This window comes from Xiphophorus couchianus, chromosome 1 (assembly GCF_001444195.1).
Source record: "Xiphophorus couchianus chromosome 1, X_couchianus-1.0, whole genome shotgun sequence".
Taxonomy (NCBI): Eukaryota; Metazoa; Chordata; class Actinopteri; order Cyprinodontiformes; family Poeciliidae; genus Xiphophorus; species Xiphophorus couchianus.
This window is the reverse complement of record NC_040228.1, coordinates 18027728-18050573: the sequence shown is the minus strand read 5'-3', so window position 1 is coordinate 18050573 and position 22846 is coordinate 18027728.

Below are 22846 nucleotides of genomic sequence, written 5' to 3'. Positions count from 1 at the left end.
TCAAAGGCATAGAAAAATCTCTTTGCTAAGCTCAAAAACACATCCGACTTTTAAGAGCAAGCAGCATACACCTGAACCTGGCATTATGAAGTCTCACACAAACTCACAGACACACAGGCCCAGGGCTGCATTATTCATTCCTCTAAATTGGGAACACCAGTTGTGTGCTCACACACAATAAACTGAGATGAATTTATCAGAAATCTCCCAAGTGCACGAAATATGAAAAATTTAATCATTCCACAGAATAAAAATTCATAAGGAAATGTACAAAATCAATATTTTATGCTACTTACTGTACCTATTCTTTATTACAAACCTATTCAGGAACAAGCATTAAAAATTTAAGAAGGCAGAAAAGACAGGATGAAGGAGAAGCGACGACTTGAGAGGGGAGGAGGGTACTGCCAGCGACCTGCGAGTTCAAAAGCAATACCGTTTCATTCATGTTTAAAGGCACTTTTTTGTTTCTGTAAGAGCCACTGAGACAGTTTTGAAACAAGCAGAAAGGCTTTGATAGATTGAGTGTCTTAAGCAGTCAAGGTGCTGTCAACATAAATAGCAATGAAAAAGTGGAGACAATGTTTCCAACTCTTTTCAAGGTTATGGTCCTAGGCAATGATTGGTAGACAAAATTTTGCAGTACTGAGTATTCATGGAGGGTTATGTATTCATCCATTAATTCATATATCTATTTATACATCCATCCAAAGCTGTTTTGTCCTGATTGTTGTTGAGGGGGGGCAGCTGGAGCCAGCCCCAGAACTTAATGTGTTTGGGGGTGGGGCACATCATGGACAGATCACAAGTCAATCATAGAGACAGAAACTCAATCATTCATTAAAGCACTGAAACGCAAAGACAATTTAAAGTGGACAAAAACATATGCTTTTTGCTCTGGAGATAAGTGGAATATATTGAGTATTAGAAAGACAAAAGCCAAGATTCAGCATGTAGTCGACGATTTAGACTGAGCTGATCAGCATGTAATTTGACCTTTTGGTTTCCCTATTTGCACCCAGAGAACAGATTTTACAAGTGCCTAGTTGACACCAGTATCCCCCAGGAGTCAGAACTTCAACTGGAAAAGTGGGAGCTTGCTGAGCAGCCCTGAGTTTTGTATCCAATACAGATGTTGTGTACAGTATATAGATTGTAGTGAAAATTGCCAGGTGTAAGCTATTTACTTCTTTCTGGCACTTTGCATCTCAGTGAACCATTGGCATACACCATGCTGTAAGCTTTATGTTGACAACATCTGCTTTGTGGTTTAATGCATGAAATAGAAAGACAGAATGTAGCATCTTCTACTGATTAAATAGTTTGCACAACACTGAAGAAATCCCTATTTTCTGCATTTTGATTTGCAACAAGAACAATCTTAACTTGTTTGTGACATCATTGCTAGCCCTGCCCGCCAATAAATTGAATGCAGCATAAAGTCTAATTGAGATCACTTTGGTTGTGTGATGGTGCTGTAGACAAACTGAACTAAATAAAAAAAAACATCTAAAGTGTGTGCTTTAACTTGCTTTGAGGGGATTGTCACTTTTCATGCTCTCTGCCTGTAAATCCACAATACTGGTTTATATATATAATCAATTTCTATTGGCTACAAATATATATTTTAACTTAATGAAAGTTACATCCATATTGGGTAGACAATAACAAAGCTTTATTACAGTACTAGTTGAGTAAAACTTCTAAAATCATTCACTCTTGAAAATAAGTCAGTGTAATGGTCAATAAAGTTGTCAAGAATAATGTAACCTGAATTACATAATGAAGTAAAAAAACAATTTTTTTTAACTGATTCACCTCAAACTGAAAAATAGTCATACAGATAAACTAAAACCCATTCATACCCCTAAAGAGTTATGCTTAAGTTATTTTTCTAAATTGAACAAACAAGTTCTGACTGTAATTACCGGTAATATTAATGTTTTGGAGCAGTCTATCTAGAGTTTGACTCTAAATATAAAAGAATCTGTGGAGGATGCTAAATATTAGGGTGATGGAGCGGATGCCGTCCAACATCTGTTTTTTGCTGAAATCTAAATAAAAATATATTTCTTTTTTCTTTTTTAATTAATTCTCCTTGTAAACAAGTTTGTAATCTGTTTTGAGGTGTCCGTCTCATTTATTATCAGAAACAAACTCGTTGGTTGAATGAAAATAATTTTAAATCCAAGTCTTCCAGGGTTAAGGATAATTTTTGGTTTAGCTCTATGGTATACACATGCATGAAGGGTATTTCTTTTTCTTAAAACCATTCCTACATTATTTTGTTGTAATTAAGTGTACTTAGTCCACATTTTGTTCCTAACTTACTATACACCTCAGTCACCCTTTGTTAAGGTCCTACCTACAGAGCAAGGCAAGTAAAATTTAAAAGTTACTAAAATGTAAATATTTTAAAGCAACAGAGGTTGATGGTGTTTACTTTTGGTGCTATTAATGTTTTACATGATTATTAACCATGGGTCATGTCAATTCTCACAGCTGCTGTGGCCATTCAGACACCAAACTGCACACACATGCATGTATACGCACACAAATAATATAACAGTAACAAAAGAAATGACAGACACCGACACTGAGACGAATCCTGTCCCTAAGTGCACTTTAATGGAAGAAAGATGTTGCATTCAGCAGAGATCACCTCCAGACTGTGAAAGCACAACTATGACTTTGTCCAAATGTGTTTCTCTGCAAACCCTCTCCCTGGATAAAGATCAGTCTACATTTATGAATGACATTAATCACTCATTAAAACTGAAGCTACAGAACGAACCGACCCCAGACAGAAAGACAGAGATCCAAAGCTTCTGTTGGCATTGTTTTCTCTGAAGCAGCAAGTTTCAGCTTTGCTTTGTCTTGCCAGATAATCCAGTCTAAGTTAGCCAAAGTTTAATTATACAAACCGCATACAACAACGGTGTCATAAAAAGGTCATCCCTACTGGTCTGTGTGTGGAACATGACTGCATTTGAAAACCATACGAATAAAGCAATGGTGGCCAAGCTGATGTTAGAAGACCCAAATCAGATCAGGTGCTTGATCACGGTTAGCAGCAGTTTCTGTTCACACAGGTTAAAATTGAATAATTCATGTCATCAGGAAAAATAAACACTGGTCTGAGCTATTCTATAGTAGCTCTGGTTGTTACTCCAGAGTTACCATGAGTCTTTTGGCTGCTTTTCATTGCTCATTTTAGGTGAACAGCCATGGTGTATGGTCAGGCCTTGCTCTGTTTGGACTTCTAATCAAGTTTATTGCTTGGTTTTCTGTTGTGTTCCTTAACCGTCACAATGTTTGTTCATTAAGGCCTCAACAGAGTAGCTTTAGTTATGCTGAGATTAAATTAAACACACTTTAGTGCCTGTTGAAGGCAGCTGAATTTTCTGGCTTTCATTTAGGTGTAAACTAGTAAAAGGGGCAGAATAGAAAAGGTACATAAAACATGTACCATTTCCCTTCTGCTTCTCAACTGTGTTCATTTATCACATAAAATCCAAATAAAATATATTAAAGTTTCTGTTTATGTGATAATAATAAAAATATATTTTATTGTCCCCAATACTGAGAATATTTCTACTCTATAGTATAAACTGTTTCAAGAGGTAGCAATATCTCTGAAATGGACTTTTTCAAACCGAGGTAATATCTGAATGCAGTTCATTGACTTTACAAATACAGCTTTTGACAGTTCACAGTCATTCCTTCATTCATCTCTTATTCCATAAGAACGATGCAAGTGTCTGAGAGCTGTGCCCCTCCTCTTGTCCCTATGGTAGCCTCATCTCTGCCTCCTCTCCTTCCCTCCTTTGTCTCCCCCTCTCCCAGTGGAAGCATAGTGCCAGGCCCAGGGCCCCTGCCTCTAATTGCTGGTGAATGGAGTGTTTTCATGGAGTGTTAGGCAGGGCCCTCCCCTGGATTAGCATGCTTACATACACACGCAGACGCACACACAACATGTACTCAGATACACAAATGGATTAGTGTGTTCACTCATGGGAAGAGGACATTGATTTGAGCCGACAGCAGCATCCCTTTGGAGAAAGCCAGAGCAAGCCTGGTGGATTTTCAAACATGCACACACACGCACACCCCCACGCGCACAACCCCCCCCCCCCCCCACACACACACACATATATATATATGTATGTAGGGATGTACTGTATGTACTGTATGTATGTATATATCTACACATGCATGCACGGATACATTATAATAGAGCTAGAATAGAAGACACATTAAAGTTAAACACATTCATGTAGACGCACATATGCACATGCACACAAACACACGCACAATCTGAGCTCCCCAGTTGAGGCCTGGTGCCGTGGTAGACATATGGGGTGAATCATGTGTTAACAGGGAGTACTGATTAACACATCTGGAGGGAGGCGGTGGGGAGTGAGTGGGGGCAAGATGGGTGGGAGGGGAAAAAAGGAGAGGAGGCCAATGAAACAAGAACAAGTGAGAGCAGCAAAATATTCACAAACTGTTTAAAAAAAAAATGAAGAAAAAGTCCCAACAATAAAAGAACAAAGCTGGAGACCATAAACTGTGAAGGAATGAGGGACTCTCCACGCAGTTCTCTCAGGCAACGCTCTCAGGCAACGTCAGACGTCGTAAGCTGTTCCACAAACCCTCTCACCCTTTACCTTGCTCAGTTCTACTGCTTAGGTCAAATTTAAAGCACTCAGGAGAATATCAGGTGGTTGTGAATTATTCTTCTCTGTGGTGGTCAAATAAACAGAAGAAAAACATTTACCTTTTCACAGGAGTGATTCGGAGAAGTAAAAGTTTCAGACTGGAGAGTTTTTAGAGCAACAGTTGTTTATCAAAATAAAAAAATAAATCAAAAATATGGATGCTATTTTTTTCATTACAATGTAACATCAGAATTTTAATCTATTAAAACTCCTGCACCATTAGGTGCTATATATGTATCATTCTGTGTATAGTAAGTTTTAATAACACGAGTTTTACATTTTGATATTGGGTTAATATATATTATTTTAATATAGTTTTAATGATTTTTCTTGTTTTTTGACATATTACTAGGTTTTGGGTTGTTTAATCAGTTTATTGCAAAGCACTTTGTGATTGCTATGACTTGAAAGCTGCAATGTAAATAAAGCAGCTTACGTCTAATTCATTGAGTTGCACCTTAACTGGATATCTGACTTTTTGTTCTTTTATGGAAGGGAATAATCAGTTTTGCAGTCAGTCATGCAAAATCTGAAAGAGCCAATTTCACCAAAATATTTTTTATAAGTAACCACTTGAATTGCAAATTAAGGAAATTATGGAAAACAGAATTCTCACCTTTGGCCTCTTTCTGGTTCAGAAACTGAGTGAAGTTTGTTATTATCACCTTCTGTTGGGCTCAAGCAGGCAGTTATGCTGCTCCATGCTGATTCCTATCTGTCCCCTCTGCATTGCAGCAGGTTTCAAAATCAAGCTGTTTCTTCTAAGAAACCCAAATGAACCAGCAACCCATATCCAATGTTGTTGCCTCTTTCCATGACTTAAAAAACTGGCACCTATCTCACAATAACTGCACTGGTTTCACTTACATCCATAAACAGACGTATCTGTGGTCATGGTCACTTTAGCACAAGATCAGACAGCCACACTGGAGCACATCCAAGAGCTCAGGTACACATTTAGCACTGCCAACTCGAACACAAAGGAACACATGTGCAATATGTATTTAGCACATGTTTAGGGCAATATGTTAGTGTTGTGGGCTGATGCTGTTGTTATTTTACACTTAGATAATTGAGGCTACAAAAGGCAGGGCTAGGTGAAAAGGTTCGCATAAACAGCTGTCACTGTGTGCCAAAAACAAAAGCCCTTCGCCAAGTTGTAGAAATGTTTTTACATCTGATCTTGAATTAATTATACCTCTTTAACAGTCACAATCTGCATGTATTTGTACAGCTTTTGTATAAATATTGTACATATGTGTGAGCAAACAAATCCTCACACAAACAAAAACATGAAGGAATGTGGAACATTTTTCCTGATGATGGGAAGGCAGCCGACATTCTCTCAGCTCTTAAAGGATGGCGACTGTCAAAGTCCAGCCCTGATTTTAATTAAGAGTCTTTTGTGAGATTTGAGAATTGATCTTTGTGTTCTTCCAATCTGACTGAGAAAGAACTAACAGTTTTTGCTTGCAGATGTGCAGAACTGCTAGAGGTATTTCCTTTAAAGACTTTCAGCTGTAATTCAAAGGACTGGGAATAATTGCAGACATTTTTGTGATTTTTATTCATGATTTTAAAAAAATTAAATAAATGAAATCTATCGTGTCTCATTTTGCTCCCTCTTCACAATTGTGTACTTCTTGTAGAGGTCAAACATTTTTTGTCCCAATATATATAGTGAAACCTGTGGCTGTAATGTGAGAAAGTGTTTTGGTAAGACAAGCATTGAAAAGTACTGGAGCAGCTGTTATTACTGTGGACAGATCGTTATAGCATCAAAAGTTTACTTTTACAGTTTTTGATCACAAACTAAATCCTGACATATCTGCTTCATGTCAAGTTGTCTGGGTATTTTTTTCTACTTTAGCCATGGATATAGTTGCTATGTGCTTCTACAGGATGACAGATACAGTATGGTTAATATCAGCCTCCTGTCTAGTTTAAAAACAGCCATCATCCCTCCCTCTCACCCAACCTAACCAATCAATACCTCTACATTATTTAAATTCCTCCCTACTACATTAGATATTTAATTGACTACCTGTAGACAAATGACTGACCCGCCTGCTGGCATAAATTAATGCAAATGGCATCTCGCATGACCTCCCCGCGAGGTAGATTTAATGGTCCGGCCTGCTCAGGACAGAGTTCAACGAGGGGCAGCGGGGGTCAAGCCGCGTCTCTGATCGCTGAGGAGTGATCAGTGGATCAGCGCAGAACATGTTTTCCTTCTCTATTATTTTAAATTCTAGCTTTTAAGATAATAATTGAATAAGAGAAAATTAACCTTTTAAATACTTTGAATGAGATGCATGTGAAAAGAAAGAAAAAAGCCACCGGTTGACTCCAGTCAGAGAATCTTGAATGGAACAACTTCCAGTTCTGCTCTGCGGATGAAAGCAGGCAACAGAAATCCCATTGCAGGTGTCTGTGCCTACTGTATGCTAATGGAGAGGATCCGATGCTCTTCTCACATAATGGGGTTTGACAAAGTGAAAATTAACACAACCCCACTCCTGCTGTTACTGTTGGAAGAGGCGGCTGATACGGCTTTGTCTCAGACTGCACGACACACACACCCCTACACACCTTCCGACAGATCCCACACCAGTTGTCGTTCTCATTCTCACCCAGACAGTTACGTTGTAGGCCCCCTCCCACATCGTCATCTCCTCTCCTCCCCCATCTCCATACCTCCACATCCCTTCCTCTCACTCCCCCTCCTCCTGCACCGTTACCCCTATCTAGGTGTTTGTGTCCTCGGCATAAACATCCCTCCATCCCTCCACCTTCTTTCTTCCCTCTTCTTCTCCAGCAACTGTTTGCTTCAATGGACTTTCATGACAACTCATTCTGTAAGGGTCCTTTTTTCTCTCCCTCTCTTTCTCCTTCACTCTCCCCAGGTGAAATATTGATGGATTTTTTATGAATAGCTATGAAAAATTCATTCAAATTCCAAAATGAAAAAGCGTAAACATTCCACATCTGCCTATGCCTCCCGCATTCATTATCCTTCACAACATCCTCGGTCTCTCACTCTCCCGCTTTTTCCCTATTTGTATCCCCCAAATCCCCGCCTTCGCCCACCACCTCACCCCTTGTCTACCTGAAAAAGACATGCTCTTTCTCTTTTTCCACCACTTGGCCTAATTGCTTAATTTGACCTGCTCTCCCATCAATTAAAAGTCTGTCAGTGGTAGACAGATGGAGGATGGATCAGAGGGCCAGTCGATGGACAGATCAATGACAGAACGGCTCAATAGGTAAATGGAGATGGCCACTGATGGAAAAAGGAAATGAGGGAGGGGAAGAAGCAGAAGAAGAAGAGACGGCAAATTGAACGAGCTGTTGTGACATAAAGGTGCAGCGCCTCAGTTTGAATTTTCTGAATCTTTTTTTTCTTTAGCTCTCACTCTTTGGTTCTCTTATTGTTCCTTTCTGCAGTCAATTTAGCAACTTAAAACTTTTCTCTATCCAAAAAACGTTCATGGAGAACTAAACCCAATTAATGTAAAAGCAAATAATAGTGATATATGAATCACGACTTTTATGCTGAATGCTTGTTGGTCTCTAGAAATAAGCTTTCAACTTAGTCCTCTTTTGTCATCCAGATCCAAAAACAACTCCACCAAAAACATGAGCAATTCTTGGACATTTTAGGGAAGATATTTCAGTGGACATTGTGCAGAGCTCATCTCCATGGATGTTGGCCAAGAGGGACTAAATCACTGTGACAGCTACACAAAAGCTTGCTTGTCTTGTTTAAAATTCTCCCTGGACAGATTTCTTTCAGTAAAATGAGTTCAAACAAAGTTGCCTGGACACAAGGTTTTGGCGTTCAGTATTAAAAGAAATAACATACCTTAGTGACTGTGATTATAATTTAAGGGTAAGGTTTCTTTAGCATGTAAGAGTTACTTTTAGTTTGAGAGAATGGTTGTCAAGACAGGAGTTAAAAGCTGTTCAGGCAAAGAAGTTGAAGCACCTTGGTGTTTTTTTTCATGAGTGATGACATGATATGATGGAGCAAGAGATGGACAGATAGATCGGGATCTCATCTTCAATAATGTGTGTGTGGTAGTAAAACAAAGAGCTGAGTCAGAATTTAGATTCTGACTCCCACCTCCATACATATTCAATAAATTAGATTAATAGATGAACTAAATACAGATGGATGTTTGCCTTTATTTATCCCTATGATGGCTTTCTGCTTACAGTTAATGAAAACATAGCATTAAAAACTAGAATATTACAGCAGAATAAAAAAAATTGCACAGAAACTATGTTTGGTAACTGCTTAAAGACTATTTAAAAAACAAGAATGTTCAAAAAGTACTTTTAATCTGACAAATGAGCCTCATCTGAATGCATAGTCTGATTTTTTGAATATGACTGTATAGTCAATGGTGGTTTCTTGGTTTGCCGTGTTGAGTAAGCCTCTCCTGCAGCGGTGACTGTAACAAGACAATAATTTTTCATTTTTTGCATAAACATGTGTTCCCTTTGCATTTTTACAAACTCAAACAATGTTTTGAGGAATTTGGGATCTGTCATTCATCTGTTAAGTGGGGTGTGACAGTTTCCTACTTTAGAAACTGTGATCATTGTACATTAATTGAGTTTTGGATTGAGCTGCCCATATATTGCAGTTTTTATACTTGCCCAGCTGTAAGCTTGTCTTTATGAGAAAAAAGCAGAAAATATTTTACAGTCTGTTTTGACAAGAATGCTTTATGGATGTTTTAACTGTTGATGTTAAAATTCAGTCCAGAGTCTTTAACAACAGTGAAACTGCACTATAACGTAATTTAATTCAGAATTTTAATTTAATTTGGAAACTTGAATCAGATACCGAGTTCATCATCATTAGCCATGTGGTGTGCCTTCAGAGTTTTTTTGTTTTTTGCACACATACACTGTATACCCATTACATTTTGACTGACTGGAAATACCAAGAAGCCATAACAAGCTTTTTTGGGGTGTATTTTTTTTTATCTCCTGTGGTGTTCCCTAATGTTTTGATCCATAGGCAAATAACTATTTCCCCCATATCAGAAACTGCTACTGCCTATGTTCATGAAATATGAATCCATAGGTAGGATGGACTCAGACTTGTGGACAGAGTAAGAAGATCTGTTATTCATGGGAAACTGAAAATACAACCGCTTCTCCCCCACATTAAAATGAGCCAGTAGAGATGGTTTAAGTATCTGATCTAGATGCTTCAAGGCTGCCTCCCTTTAAGTGTATACAGGAACAAACTCTGGGCCAGATCCAGACTCCACCCGAGTCAAATAATGAGGTCATTAGCAGGACTCTGGAAAAATTGACTGCACTTGGGTGGTGATTCAGCTGTTGGATTCAAGTGTGTTGGACCAAGGAGATATCTAAGAGTTGCAGGACACCGGCCCTCGAGGACCAGGATTGCCCACCCCTGGCCTAGTTCATCCTCACAACCCAATCAAATCAGCAGAAAATAATGGGTGGATGCATGGAACATAAAATAAATATCTCTGCAAAGCAAATACCTGTGTTCACTTTCTTTCAAGACTCTCATACAGTTTTACAGGGGAAATGTTTCTCAAACAGAGAGACTGTGGTTTAGTATTTAAGAGATACTAAATTTTTCTATTTCTATTTTTCTGCCTCTACAGAAAAATAGAGGCAATAGCAACAATCTCGTAACAGAAAACGTTTTGCTTTAGTTGTGATCAAATCTACATGCAAATTATAAAAGCCTTTCATCAAACCTGCAAAAAGAGGAACAGAAAAACTGCACTTAATGTAAAATGAAAGAAATGAGATTCGAGACGTAGATTTGAACAAAACTACATGCTGAGTCACAGAAAATCAGCCAGTCATGCTTTTACAACCACAGGGAAAGACATTCATTTAAACACTAACTATCATGAGTACATACACATAAAATTATACAAGCACAACCACAATTATTTTGTTGTTTTGCCCTTCAATACTTTGTTTTAATTAGCTTTCTCGGGAGATTGTGCCTCAGACCAATTAAAGAAGATTATCAAAGAGGGTTTGGAGCAAGTTGCATGTCCACTAAGACTTCTATCTCCAGGGATGGGAGAGGATGAAAGAGACCTTACAGCGCAAACACACAAACCTAAAGACATGCAGGCACCCCTTTCTTAGACAAAACGAGGAACCTTGGGTAGCAAGCAAGATGATAGAGTCTTGCTGTACTTTTTAATACATGGCAAAACAGAGGTACACCGCATGAACATTTATGTACACACAGAGATGGTCAATCATTCTGTATTGACGAGTTCTAGATGGATTGCTGAGGAGAAACAAAATGGAGTCCTTCTTCTCTGACCCTCAAGGGGAACTAAAACCAGTTCAGTGAATGCAATCATTAATGGAGACACCTCCAGAACATCAGAAGAGATTACTGACTCAGAATTAGGCAATAAAAACACACATTAGGTGTTTAGAATCAACACTATGAAAGGAAAATGTCTGTGGGGGCAACACTTATGTTTGCTTGAGCCTAAGACAAATCAATGAAAGCCTTTTTAGATTCAGGTGGAAGAGCTTGATGTACAGTACAGTCAGGAGTTTTTGTCTAAGAAAAGCTTTTTAAGTATAACTCTTTATCTCTCTCACATCTGAATCCAAAACCTGAAAAAAAAACATCTACCCAACTGCAGCAGTAAAAATTTATTCATAATTTGCTAATATAAGACTGTGTATGAACACAACAAACAAGCGATACTCTGATGGTAAGTTAATAGCACTCAGTGGTATTATGCGTAACTGTGATTAGATTGAGAGAGGCTGATGACACAGTTTGGTTTGGTCCCTTGGGAAGCAGTTGGAAGAGTCAGAGATCAGGGGTCAATAGCCATGGGATCAATGTCACTCAAAGAGGTGTGCTGCATTCAAAGACATGCTTTATGGCATACATTAAATTTATATTCTGTACAATATATGAGCTTGTATGAAGCTGCCGTTCAAGTCCCAATCACCTTTCAGCCCCTCTCATTGGTGGTGGAGCACCCAGGATGTGCTTGGAAAATAAGGAGAGTTGAGGTGTGGAGTGGAGAGACATGGAAAGGGAAAGTGACTTCCCTGGGACTTCATTAAGCTAATCTGGCTACCGATACTAACAAAGTTTAAAGGAGGAGGTGAGGAGAAAGCTCAAAAATGGAATGAACATTTATTAGATCAGACCGGTGCAATTGTCTTTGGTTCTCATAACACAATTCATGCTCAGACACACACCCTCATCCATCTACGAGAAGCAGAGACAAAGACACACTGTGGGACCAGCAAAAACTCTATGAACATGCATAATATACATATAATCTACAAATGAAAAGCATTGATAAACATCGAGAAACAGAACCGACAAGTCTCTGAGTAATGGTAACATGTTTTCCTCAGACTCGTCCCATCAAACAGGTAGTGCCAAAACTAGAAGACGCATTTGAGCTTATTTTATAATGACTTCTGATATTTTCTTGGCGGTCACCAGGTATCGTTTTGTCATCACAATCATAGGTTACTGGACTGGATCAGAATCAAGAACATTAAGTGATTGCCTGTGTATTGTGAAATGCATTCCTCGAGAGGTTTTTGTTGTGAGACTGGCAGACCTTTCCTGTTACATAGGCTGGGGTGAAATAAAATCCCAGTGAATGTCAAGATGCTAATTTTCTGAGGCAATTGTTTTCTAAAATCTTTCCAAGGTTTCTGAGAACACCACTTCTGGAAAATTTCTCCAAGGTTTCTGAGAAAACCATTCTGTTCGAACAAAAAAAGGTATCTTTATTTTATTATGTAAAATGCAAAAGAATGTAAGCGTAAAAAATATAAAGATATACAGTATGGCGTTATACTGTGAGTCCCTGACTGTCTGGCCAAGATATAGATTTACATATATCCTGTATCACTCACTATAGAGGAGGATAGAGAAACAATATGTTATTACCCATAATCCATTTTTTATTATATGGAAGGGAAAATATGACACAACAGCAATTTTCTGTTTGTTATCCTTGAATTTCACCCATCAGCAGCCACCAACAGGTGGTACTTCCAATATCCCAACACAAATGCTGAGTGTGACACACATCCACATATCACACATGCATAATTTTTTCAAAGAAAAACAGCAAAAAGAGGACATGTGTATTTAAGAGCCAGCCTGGGTTTTTGAGATGATTGTCTGAACTGTATAATACCTTGCAAAAGTATATATGCCATAAACTAAAATTTATTTTACCAGTATTTTTATGTGGTATACCAATACAAAGCAGAGCATAATTGTAATCAAAAAGAAAAAGGTCAAATGGTTTTAGAATCTAACAGATGAAAATCTGCAAAATGTGGTACAGATTTAAATTCAGGCTCTCAGAATCAATGCCTTGTAGAACCATGTTTCTCAGCAAGTGCAGCTGCAGTTTTTTTTAGTAATTTCTCTACCAGCTTTACACATCTATAGAGGAAAGTTTTTACCCACTCTTTGCAAAATCACTTAAGTCTAACTGAGAGTGGATTGTCTGTATACCATCAGTTCTGACGAACTTCACTGTTCCTGCATGGTGTGCTGCCATCTTTCAAGGAATGGATGGTGAGAGTCAGCATTGGATTTGCCTTTTTGCACATGTACTAAAAGGTTCCAATTTTTCTGTGGCTCCTCCTTGGCTTGTGGCAAACTGAAAATTAGATTACTTTCAACAATGGTTTAATTCTCACCATTCATGGAGTTCAACCTGCAGCTCCTCCAGACCATGGGCCTCTTAGCTGCTTCTCTGATCAATAATCTTCCCTGGTCTGTCTGTCTGGTTAGGTTGACAAACTTGCCTTGGTAATTTTACAGTTGTGCCATACATTTCTTTTTCCATTTTAGGGAGCTATATTGAGATCAATGAGATGTTCAAAGCTTAAGATACCTTCAAACATCAGCTCATATTTATCCTTGACTGCTGAGTTGAGGCTTGATTGCACTGAATTTTATTTAGGGGTATCATAACAAACCGGAAGCTGAATGGAAATGCATAACGCATGTTTCAGATTTTGTTTTTGTAGAAAATGGTTTAAACGTACATTATTGAATGAATTAGTTCAATTTAGTTAAAAGTTTTCAGCAAGTGTAACATCTAAAACATACAGTGCAGCAATTCCAGAGGATTAGGACAGAGTTGATTTGAGGTCCATTTGTCTTAATGTATGAAGTTGAGAGAAAGTTCTGCTATCTAGACAACATAATGATGAGTAGAATATTTGGCTGTTGTTATCCGAACAATTGGCGAGATTTAAGAAGACTGCTTCCTGAGAAAATGCTGGTGGTGGCCAGAACTCTCTTTTTAGCTTTGGATGTTTGTGTTTTTATTATGTCAACTACCCCAAAGCAAATTCTAGAAATCTGTCAGTCTTTTTATTTAAGTCTTTTAATCATGTCATCACTGGGAAAAAAGGGATGTAATAGTGGCGGTAAAACAAAAGAGAAACACCTGAGCAAAGATGAGCCACAGATTGTCATAAGAGGGCAAAGTCTTTGAGAAAACTAAGGCAGTACACAAGGGGCATCAGTGGCCAAGAGGAATGAAAAGGGGGGAATAAGGTAGACGGATAGGAGGAGAAGGTAGACGAAGGAAGGCTGGGAGTGCCACGTCGTTCTTAATCTAGTTTGTCTGTCGTAATCGTGTCAATGTCACTCTCAATCAGGCAACCACAACTAGGGCTATACAACTTCAGCTTGATTGGCCCAAACCTTGTCTTTAAAATGACCTCTAAGGGAAGGATGTGCATGCATCGCAAGAGGCACAAAGAGACTGGGGGGAGAGGAAAGGAAGAGAGACGGGTGTGTGTTATTAAAGGGAGGACAGTCTTCTAGAGACAATATGAGAAAGAGGGAGAGAGAGGTAGCTCAAATTAACTTTAAACCTGTTACTCCCCCACCAGTCTGTCAATTTCACTTTGGTCGCTTTCTTTGTTCTGAGTTTTCAGTGTGACAGTATTGATTGCCCTCTCTTATTACACAAGAGAATACAAATATATCTGTGTGACTGACTGCTGTACAGGTGCTTTTATAAAGTTCAGCCATATTCCTGCCAACATTCAAGGCAGGCTTTGTCCTCAAGGCACTATGATAGAGACTATTATTTTACAAAGTTATGAATGTGCTCGGTTGTTTTTAGTGTTATGTTAACTTCTACTATGGTTACATGGACGCAAATACTGTGGTCATAAACAGGATGCAGTAAGCAAAATTTCAATGTGTCATCAAATGAAGTTCCCTAAAAACATGCGACTGTGCAAACAAACCTCAGAAATCACTGGTTATGAAATACAGCCGTTTACCTAATATCCTCTTATTCATGTTGCAAATATTGAAGAACACTGATATAATTTTTTTATTTGTAGTGCAAAAAAAACTTTTGTTTTAAATAAGATTTTCATTATAAAACCATTGCTGAGTAACTAATGTGTCTTTCATTATGTAAGTGCATGTCAATGAATTAGGATATAATTGAAATGGTCATTTATTTCAGTAATTTAACTTGAAATTTTGAACTCATTGTGTGGATTCATAACACAGAAAGGGCTGCATTTCAAGCATTTCTTTCTGTTAGTTTAGACTATTATGACTGAGGGCTAATTAAAACCAATATTCTCTTTTAGATTATTTTTTTCCAAATACATTCTCTAAATTTTGGACGATGTTCTGGATAACTAAGATACACAAGTCTTTTTTTTTAATTTGAACAAAACGTTCTTTGAAAAAGGAAAATCAGTTAAAAGCATAATATTTGGTCCATTCTTCTTTATAGGTTTACGGATTATACGTCTAACATAAGGAATGGAAATAGCAGTTCTGGTCTGGAGTATGTTTGTTTTATAGGGCTGAAATCAGTATTAAAGCACTTCAGCTCGTTTTATGGCTGTGGAGCGACTTTCAAAGAATCTTTAAAATTAAAGGCTGCATTCATGTTTTTTATTGTTTGTGGAGAAACTGGGTTATAATTTGCATTGGTCTGTGAGTGGAAAGATTTAGTATCAGTGCTTGTATACCCTATTATCAGTATGATTCATCCTTATAAAGTTGATCTGCAACTGATGCACCAGAAAATGAAACTCAGAAAGGTAGTTTAAATTCTCAGCTAGACATTCAATTGTATTTTACTACATTTGTGCATGTGGCTTTGTTTTTTGTCACACAGTGACAAAGGAAGAGGACTTGTTTGAAGCCATCATTGGTTTAGCACATTGGCAGTCAAACATTACTACACTGTCATAAAGGCTAGAAGCTATTTGCTGTGCAATAAATAGAAACAACTCACTTGGAAACAAATAAATTTTTACTCCTTGTTTTCTGCCGACATTTTTTTCTACAAATACTTAACTTACAATCATCTTAGAGTAAATCTAATCTATCTAGATCAAAATAGTTTATTTCCTTCGTAACATCCACTGGACACATACCTATGAAAGCAAATTAAAGACAAGTGCTTTAAGTTCTCAAACACTTGTTCTCATGGTAATTGGCAAATTTATACATTTATTGGCGTCTCTGACAGAGAAGTATCATGTGATGCTACAGAGATACCACCTCTGCCCTGGAGTCCAGTGGAGATATTTAGACCACTGCATTCCATGCAAGTTGCATCACACATTGTAATGTCAGTTGTGTATGCAGATGTAGCCATAAAAATCATTTCATTAAGTTCTCTACTGTTCTTTAGCTAATCTGAAGGCTACAGAAATTTAGGAGGCCTCTGGCTATTTACTCTCTAGTCAGCTACTAACTTGCACATCTCATGTACTGTCCTCCTATTATTTTTATAGTTTATCGCTGCATGACTGAGTTCCAGTTGCTCCAACCTGCTTTCACTTTGTTTTAATACCATTTATAAATGTTTAATATATTAATAAGGATTTTTTAACTGGTGGTCAAATGATATTGTGAAATGTTTTGATTGTTGTTTTTTTTTCTGGGAGTTTAAAAACAGAACATTTAATAAATGGAATGCCTGTTTCATAGCATTCTATTGGAAAACCAATAACTGTGATATAGTAAACTCAAGGGTACACACTGTGAACATCCCTGTCTTCAAAGAAAAGCTCTTGATTGATTTAAGCAGATCTCAGGACTGTGTAGGCAAACATATCTTCCTTAGATACTACATAGGCAAAAATAAAAGCTTAAGGCTCGAGAGAATCAGAAAGGCAAAAAACCTTTTTAGGCATGCGGCCAGGTTGGCAAATCACTGATCAGGCAACTGGTCCAAGTAAACCTCCAACTGGCCCTCAGCCACCAGGCAATCCTTATTGTTGAACTCTGCAACTGCGCTCTCTGTTGTGGCCTACTGCTGCATAACATATGGTCCTTGGCTTTTCATCTCTCCAGGGAGGAAACACCCACACAAACACATGCAAAAAATCGTTTGCACACTACACAGAGAGAGAGAGGGACATGAAAATGCAGAAAGAGACACCAAAATAGTAACTAAACACACAAAACTCACATGCTAGTGAAAGAAACATTACAGAATGACCAAAACAAGTAAACCCCAAGTGACAGGCCAAATGAATAAAACATGGAAACAGGGCAACCCCTCTTTGTTGAGCACCATCGCTCAGAAAAATTATGCACCAGGATATAATCCCAGGAGGCAGCTGCAGCAAGGTGGGGTTGAACGATGACCAGCTTCAGATTTGGTCGAGTTTTGTGTCTGATGCGAGGCTGTACGGTTTTGACCAGGGTTGAAGGACAAAGAACAAGAGTTGTAATCTTTCATTCGCCTGTGCTGGTTAAGTTCATCTTCAAGTATTTTATGCACTGAATTATCAGAATGAACATATTTATATATGGATGCACATTTTAAATATCCCAACAACAAAATTGCATAAAACTTTAAAACAGATCACCAGGACACATGCAGAGAAGCACTAACACGAACAAAACCTCGCATACGGGCACAGGCAGAGTCATAGCCACGCTCAATTCCACTTTGCCTTAAATCAAGGCTCAGCCAGGCCAATGCACCAATCTATATTGCTCTGGGTGAATTAACGTTAGTAATAAGATATCATGGCTCTGATTGATCCTCTATTTCCATGTCCACACCATAAAATGACCCAAGCACAGCCACAGCACACCATCACTCTAATGCTGCATTGATTCCACTCTGGAGTTGGGCCGCAGATGAGGGTATGTATGAAAGTGGGCATGCAGGTACAGATGAGTGCAGAAAAGGTTCAGATATGGAGCTGTGCTGTTGCCATATAGGCATACTTTAAATGGATGTTAATATTAAAAAGACAATTTCTATGTTTTGTTGGCTTCTCTGTGTCTAAATCAGAGCCAGAAAGCAATTTAATTATCAAATTGAAGAACTTTAGTTGTGTTTCATTGAGTTCAGTTTATGATAAGATATTGCATAGCAGCATTGATGAATGCTGCTATGCAATATGTATAGCTTTTTCCTGCCACAAAGAGGCAAAACAGAAAAAAAGCAAAATAATAATAATAATGATTACTTGGAAAAGTATCCATAATCCTTGAAGGTCTTCGTGGTAATTTATGACATTACTATAAACCTCAGTATTTTGGATTGGGATTTTATGTGAAACAAACACACATGTGAAACTGAATAAAAATAATAGATGGTGTTCACTCTTAAGAATGCTTTTGTTCCGTGCATTTGTTTTCACAGTCTTTCAATTCAAAATGCAGTGCAACCAAGTACTTTCAGAAATTAAATAAATAGTAAACAGTCGAGGAGTATGTCATTTAATTTAAGCTCATTATAAATGTAACTGTTCTGTGAAGGCCTCAGAAGATTCCTCGAGAACAATATGGAACAAATAGCATTGAACATACCAAATAACACCATACATGTCAGAGGTCAGGTTGTGTAAAGAGCATGGCACTAAATAGCCTGGTAAAAACCAGCCCCTTGTCCTATGCTATTTGCTTCGTAAAAAGGTTATGGGCTCTCGGTTGTTGTTTCTCTCTGATCACAACCTTGTTTCTATTTATTCAAAGGGTCCATGAATGCAGCAAGGCAGCAAGAGCAAATTGCTCTCACTCTCTGTTTAGTGTGCATTCTTACCAGTTGGAGGCGGTAACTCTTCTGACTGATCCAATTTCAGCCGAAATCTGGTGACAGCTTCCTCCACTTCTGCTTTTTGAATCTACATCATGTTTTTCTTCTATTACACCGAATCCAACGCTGACTGTCACTGGAATTTTGTATATCTTTATTATCACAACTTTCTGATTGAGAAAACATGCAAACAACCAAGTGGAATAATTTAATGTTTTATTTTTCACACTGACCATTAATGGGACTTATAATCCTATTGGAAAACAAAGCAAGTAGCTCAAAGGAAAAATGAAGAACCCCAAATGACCCATTTTATTTTATCCAAGCTTTATTGTGCTGGCAGATTCACCGGATACAGCCACACGCCATCTTCGATGACAAACAAGAATTCATTGAAAACATGTGGGGTTCCTGCAGGGAATCTTATTATTCCAGGAAACTAGAAGTCATAGTCAGAACTTTGGTTAAAATTTAAAATTTAAGTTGATTACCTAACCCACCAGAGGGACAGTCAGAGTCACATCAGCCTCCATGGAACAACGACGCTGTCAAGCTTGTCTGGATACAGCGAAGCTTTAATAAAAAAACCCTCTCACACACAGATGTACATGGGGACTCATCCAAACTCAAGCTTGCCTGTCTGAATTAAAAGCTGGACAACATCCCACGGTCATTAAAACCAGATTGCTTTGAAGACACAGACACCACGCAAACACATGGGATCTAACACGCACACGCACACACACACCCTGACAGACACGTGCAAAACGCACCTACTGCATCAGGGCAAACAGTTTGTTTCCACTGTATAGTCTCGCTGTCTGTTCACAAAGGAACACAGATTATCATATGCTGAACTGGCTGCAGTAAGCGTTCAGGAAAAAACAAACCAATTGGCAGATGTGACAGACAGAGATACATAAAGACAGACACAAACACAGACACAAACACCCGCATGGCAGCAAACATGAAGTGAGTAATGTGATATAATATCAAACAGGTGAAAAACTGAATCATGAGTGGTGGGAACAGTGCTGTATAAGCAACTCCATTGGCCAGACAAAGCCTAAGAGAAACTCACAGAAAAATTCTGCCTATAGCTGCAGACAATAGCAGACAGAACAAAAGCCATCACCATGTTCACATTAGTGAGCCAACAGGACTATTTTTACATTTTACTGAGTCACAAAGAGTCTTCTCACAGCAGCGTGTCACTTTTCTCATATCAAAGCTGCATTTATAGCAGACAAAGCTTTGAAAGTGGGCCATGGCTCATAAAATGCCTTTATGTTCCTCCCTGGTACACTAAAAAAAACCCAGAAACAATGCATTTTAAGTCTGCAAATGGGCAAGTGTGTGTTTGGGTGTGCATATATGTGCGTGTGTTGGCGATCAAATTATAATTGTGTAGCGAGTGTGAGCATCATGTGTATTTGTTTACTCTGCGTCTGTGCATCTGTGCATGTGTGGATACACCCCACTTCCCCCACAGTGTTTAGATTTGAGTAGGTGTTGTTGATTTAATTCTCTCGACTGACATTGTTCTTTTCCGATCTTTTTAATGGCTGACAGAATGTGCAGCTTTAACACTCGGCTAACAACCCTGGCTTCCTGAATCGCGTGTAACCTAATCACCAACACCATCTGTTAATTATGTTAATACAAAAATGCTTTGGCTGTTGTTCACATCCATTCTCTGAATTAGCACCCCACCTCCCCAATGAGCACCCTTCTCTTTCTCATGTCCAATTCTTTCCATCATTTTTTGGGCTTCTGTTTTCTTTTATTTCAAATCTTGTTGTCATTATCCTTTCTAATTCTATCTCCCCACTTTCCCGATTTGCGGTTTGTGTTTTTTTTCCATTCCTGCTAATCCTTAACATCCTAGCTTTGTTCCTTATTGTAGTTACCAACTTCTTTCTGAATGGTTTTGTCTTTTTTCCAACTCTCACATGTACAGAAAGTGTCAAAAATCTCAAACTCTTTATTCCTCCTCCTCACAATCCCTTTGCTTACATCCCTCAGCTTGCTATCCCCTGTGGAACTGAGTCAGAGGCTAAGCTGCTTGGAAATCCCTTGAGGGATTGTCTGAATTCAACTTATTTTGAGTGATATCGATCCACTCTTCTTCTTAATTGTTATTCACAATGCTAATCTGTATTTATAAATCTAAGTTTCTATTGATCTGTTGCAAACATAATAAACTTTGTCTTGCATTCATGCATAAAATAAGCATTATTGTAATGCAGAGAAAACATCATTTAATAGTCATATATAGCACTGGTCATTATATTAACCCAATCGAACAGCAATCCCAGCAAAGCACATTCCCCAGGGAGGACATGTTCGAGCCGAGGGATGAAGTGGGCACTATGCCCAGAAGAAACAATGCTCACAGAGGCAAAAAGATCAGAGTTAAGAAGAAATGGAAACTATGTAATACAAAGTAAAATAAAGTGGTAAAGGAATGTTTATCACATCCTTATGAGTGACATGGCTCAAAGGATTTTAAGTGATAGAAATATATGTGGGTATTAAAGTTTTTATGCGATTTTTATATGAAAAAGACAAACGTTTACAGAATTATAAGTTTGTCTGCAGTGCATTGCCTTAAACTCTGAAAGACATACAATTTTTTTTCCTAAATTAACCTTTTATCAAATACACTGGACAATATGTCAGTAATATATTGATATTGTTGCATTATTAAATTCATAAATGATTTCACAATTTCCAAAGTAAAATATCAAACTTGTCACTCCATCTATTGTCTTCAGATTACCCCAGATCATATCAGGAGGCGATGCAATTTTATTTTGTCCCTTTTTGGCTCCGTCTGAGGGATCCCAACACTTGTTGAGGACAAAAAGCATATACAGCCCCTGTCCTATAAAAAGGCCTCTTCAGTTGCTTTCTTAGGATCATCATGTACTTGATGACAAAGAATCTACACCAGAATACTTGAGGACAAAATACCATAAATGCTGGAATGTCTTTGCTTGGAGCAAAGACTGATCCCCAAATCAAAAGAAGCCATTCATCTTCTTTTCACAGTTGACAACCACGGCCTCAGCCAACTCTCATCTGGTCTGCTTCTGGAAATCGCTGCAGTCATGATCTGAAGGTGCCAACATTTTTAGCAAAAAGCAAAGATTAGGTCTAAATGTTCCCAAATCCAACATCATTCTCTCCCCATATGAAGAGATCCAGTTAATGAACATGATAAGCAGCATTGGTGACAAGGAACAGGCATGGCAGACTCTGTTCATACAAGGAGCAGCAATGACCAAGTCTCCAAAGCACACAAAGATAATTCTTTTGAATTCCCATGAGACCCTGAGCAATTCTGCAAGGGTGAAGATTTGATCCACAGTTCCACAGCCAAGATGAAATCCACATAACTCCTGAATCTCAGAACTGGTAAGAACCTCTCTTCTATCTTCCCTTTATAATTTTCCTCAGGGAAGAGGAGAATGATTACAAGGCCTTCATTGGATTATTTTCATCCATTCTTAGTGCCCCGCATTTGGGAGCTCTGCCTCCTCCAAGACGAGAAGGTGGAAGATAAAGATCCTTCTTACTCCCATCGCCTAACAACATCCTCAGTCCAAGTCTGCATTCTCTTCCTGCAAACCAACAATAGTCTGAGATGATTCTTGATTCAATTTCCTAAGTTAGCCAGTGCTTTTCCATGGCTTGCTTCAAATTCCTCCCTTACCAGATTTTTCACTTACGAAACCAAATAGTCAGAAAACTAATACAAATATTTAATTCAGCATATTCAAAGCCTGAAATAAGTTAGTAAATGCATTGCCGATGTATTTTTAATTGAATGATATTTAAGTTATAAGTTACTCTATGACTCTGTCAAAGACTTGTATTTATTTTACTTGGTCTAATCATTCCAAAAATGACTTTCCACTCTATGAAAAGTTTTATAAAAGTTTGTACAACAATCTTGGTGTTTTGAATAAACTTGTTCCTCTCCATCTGCTGTACTTATTCTGAATCAGAATCATAATTTTCCGAGCTTGTGAGCAC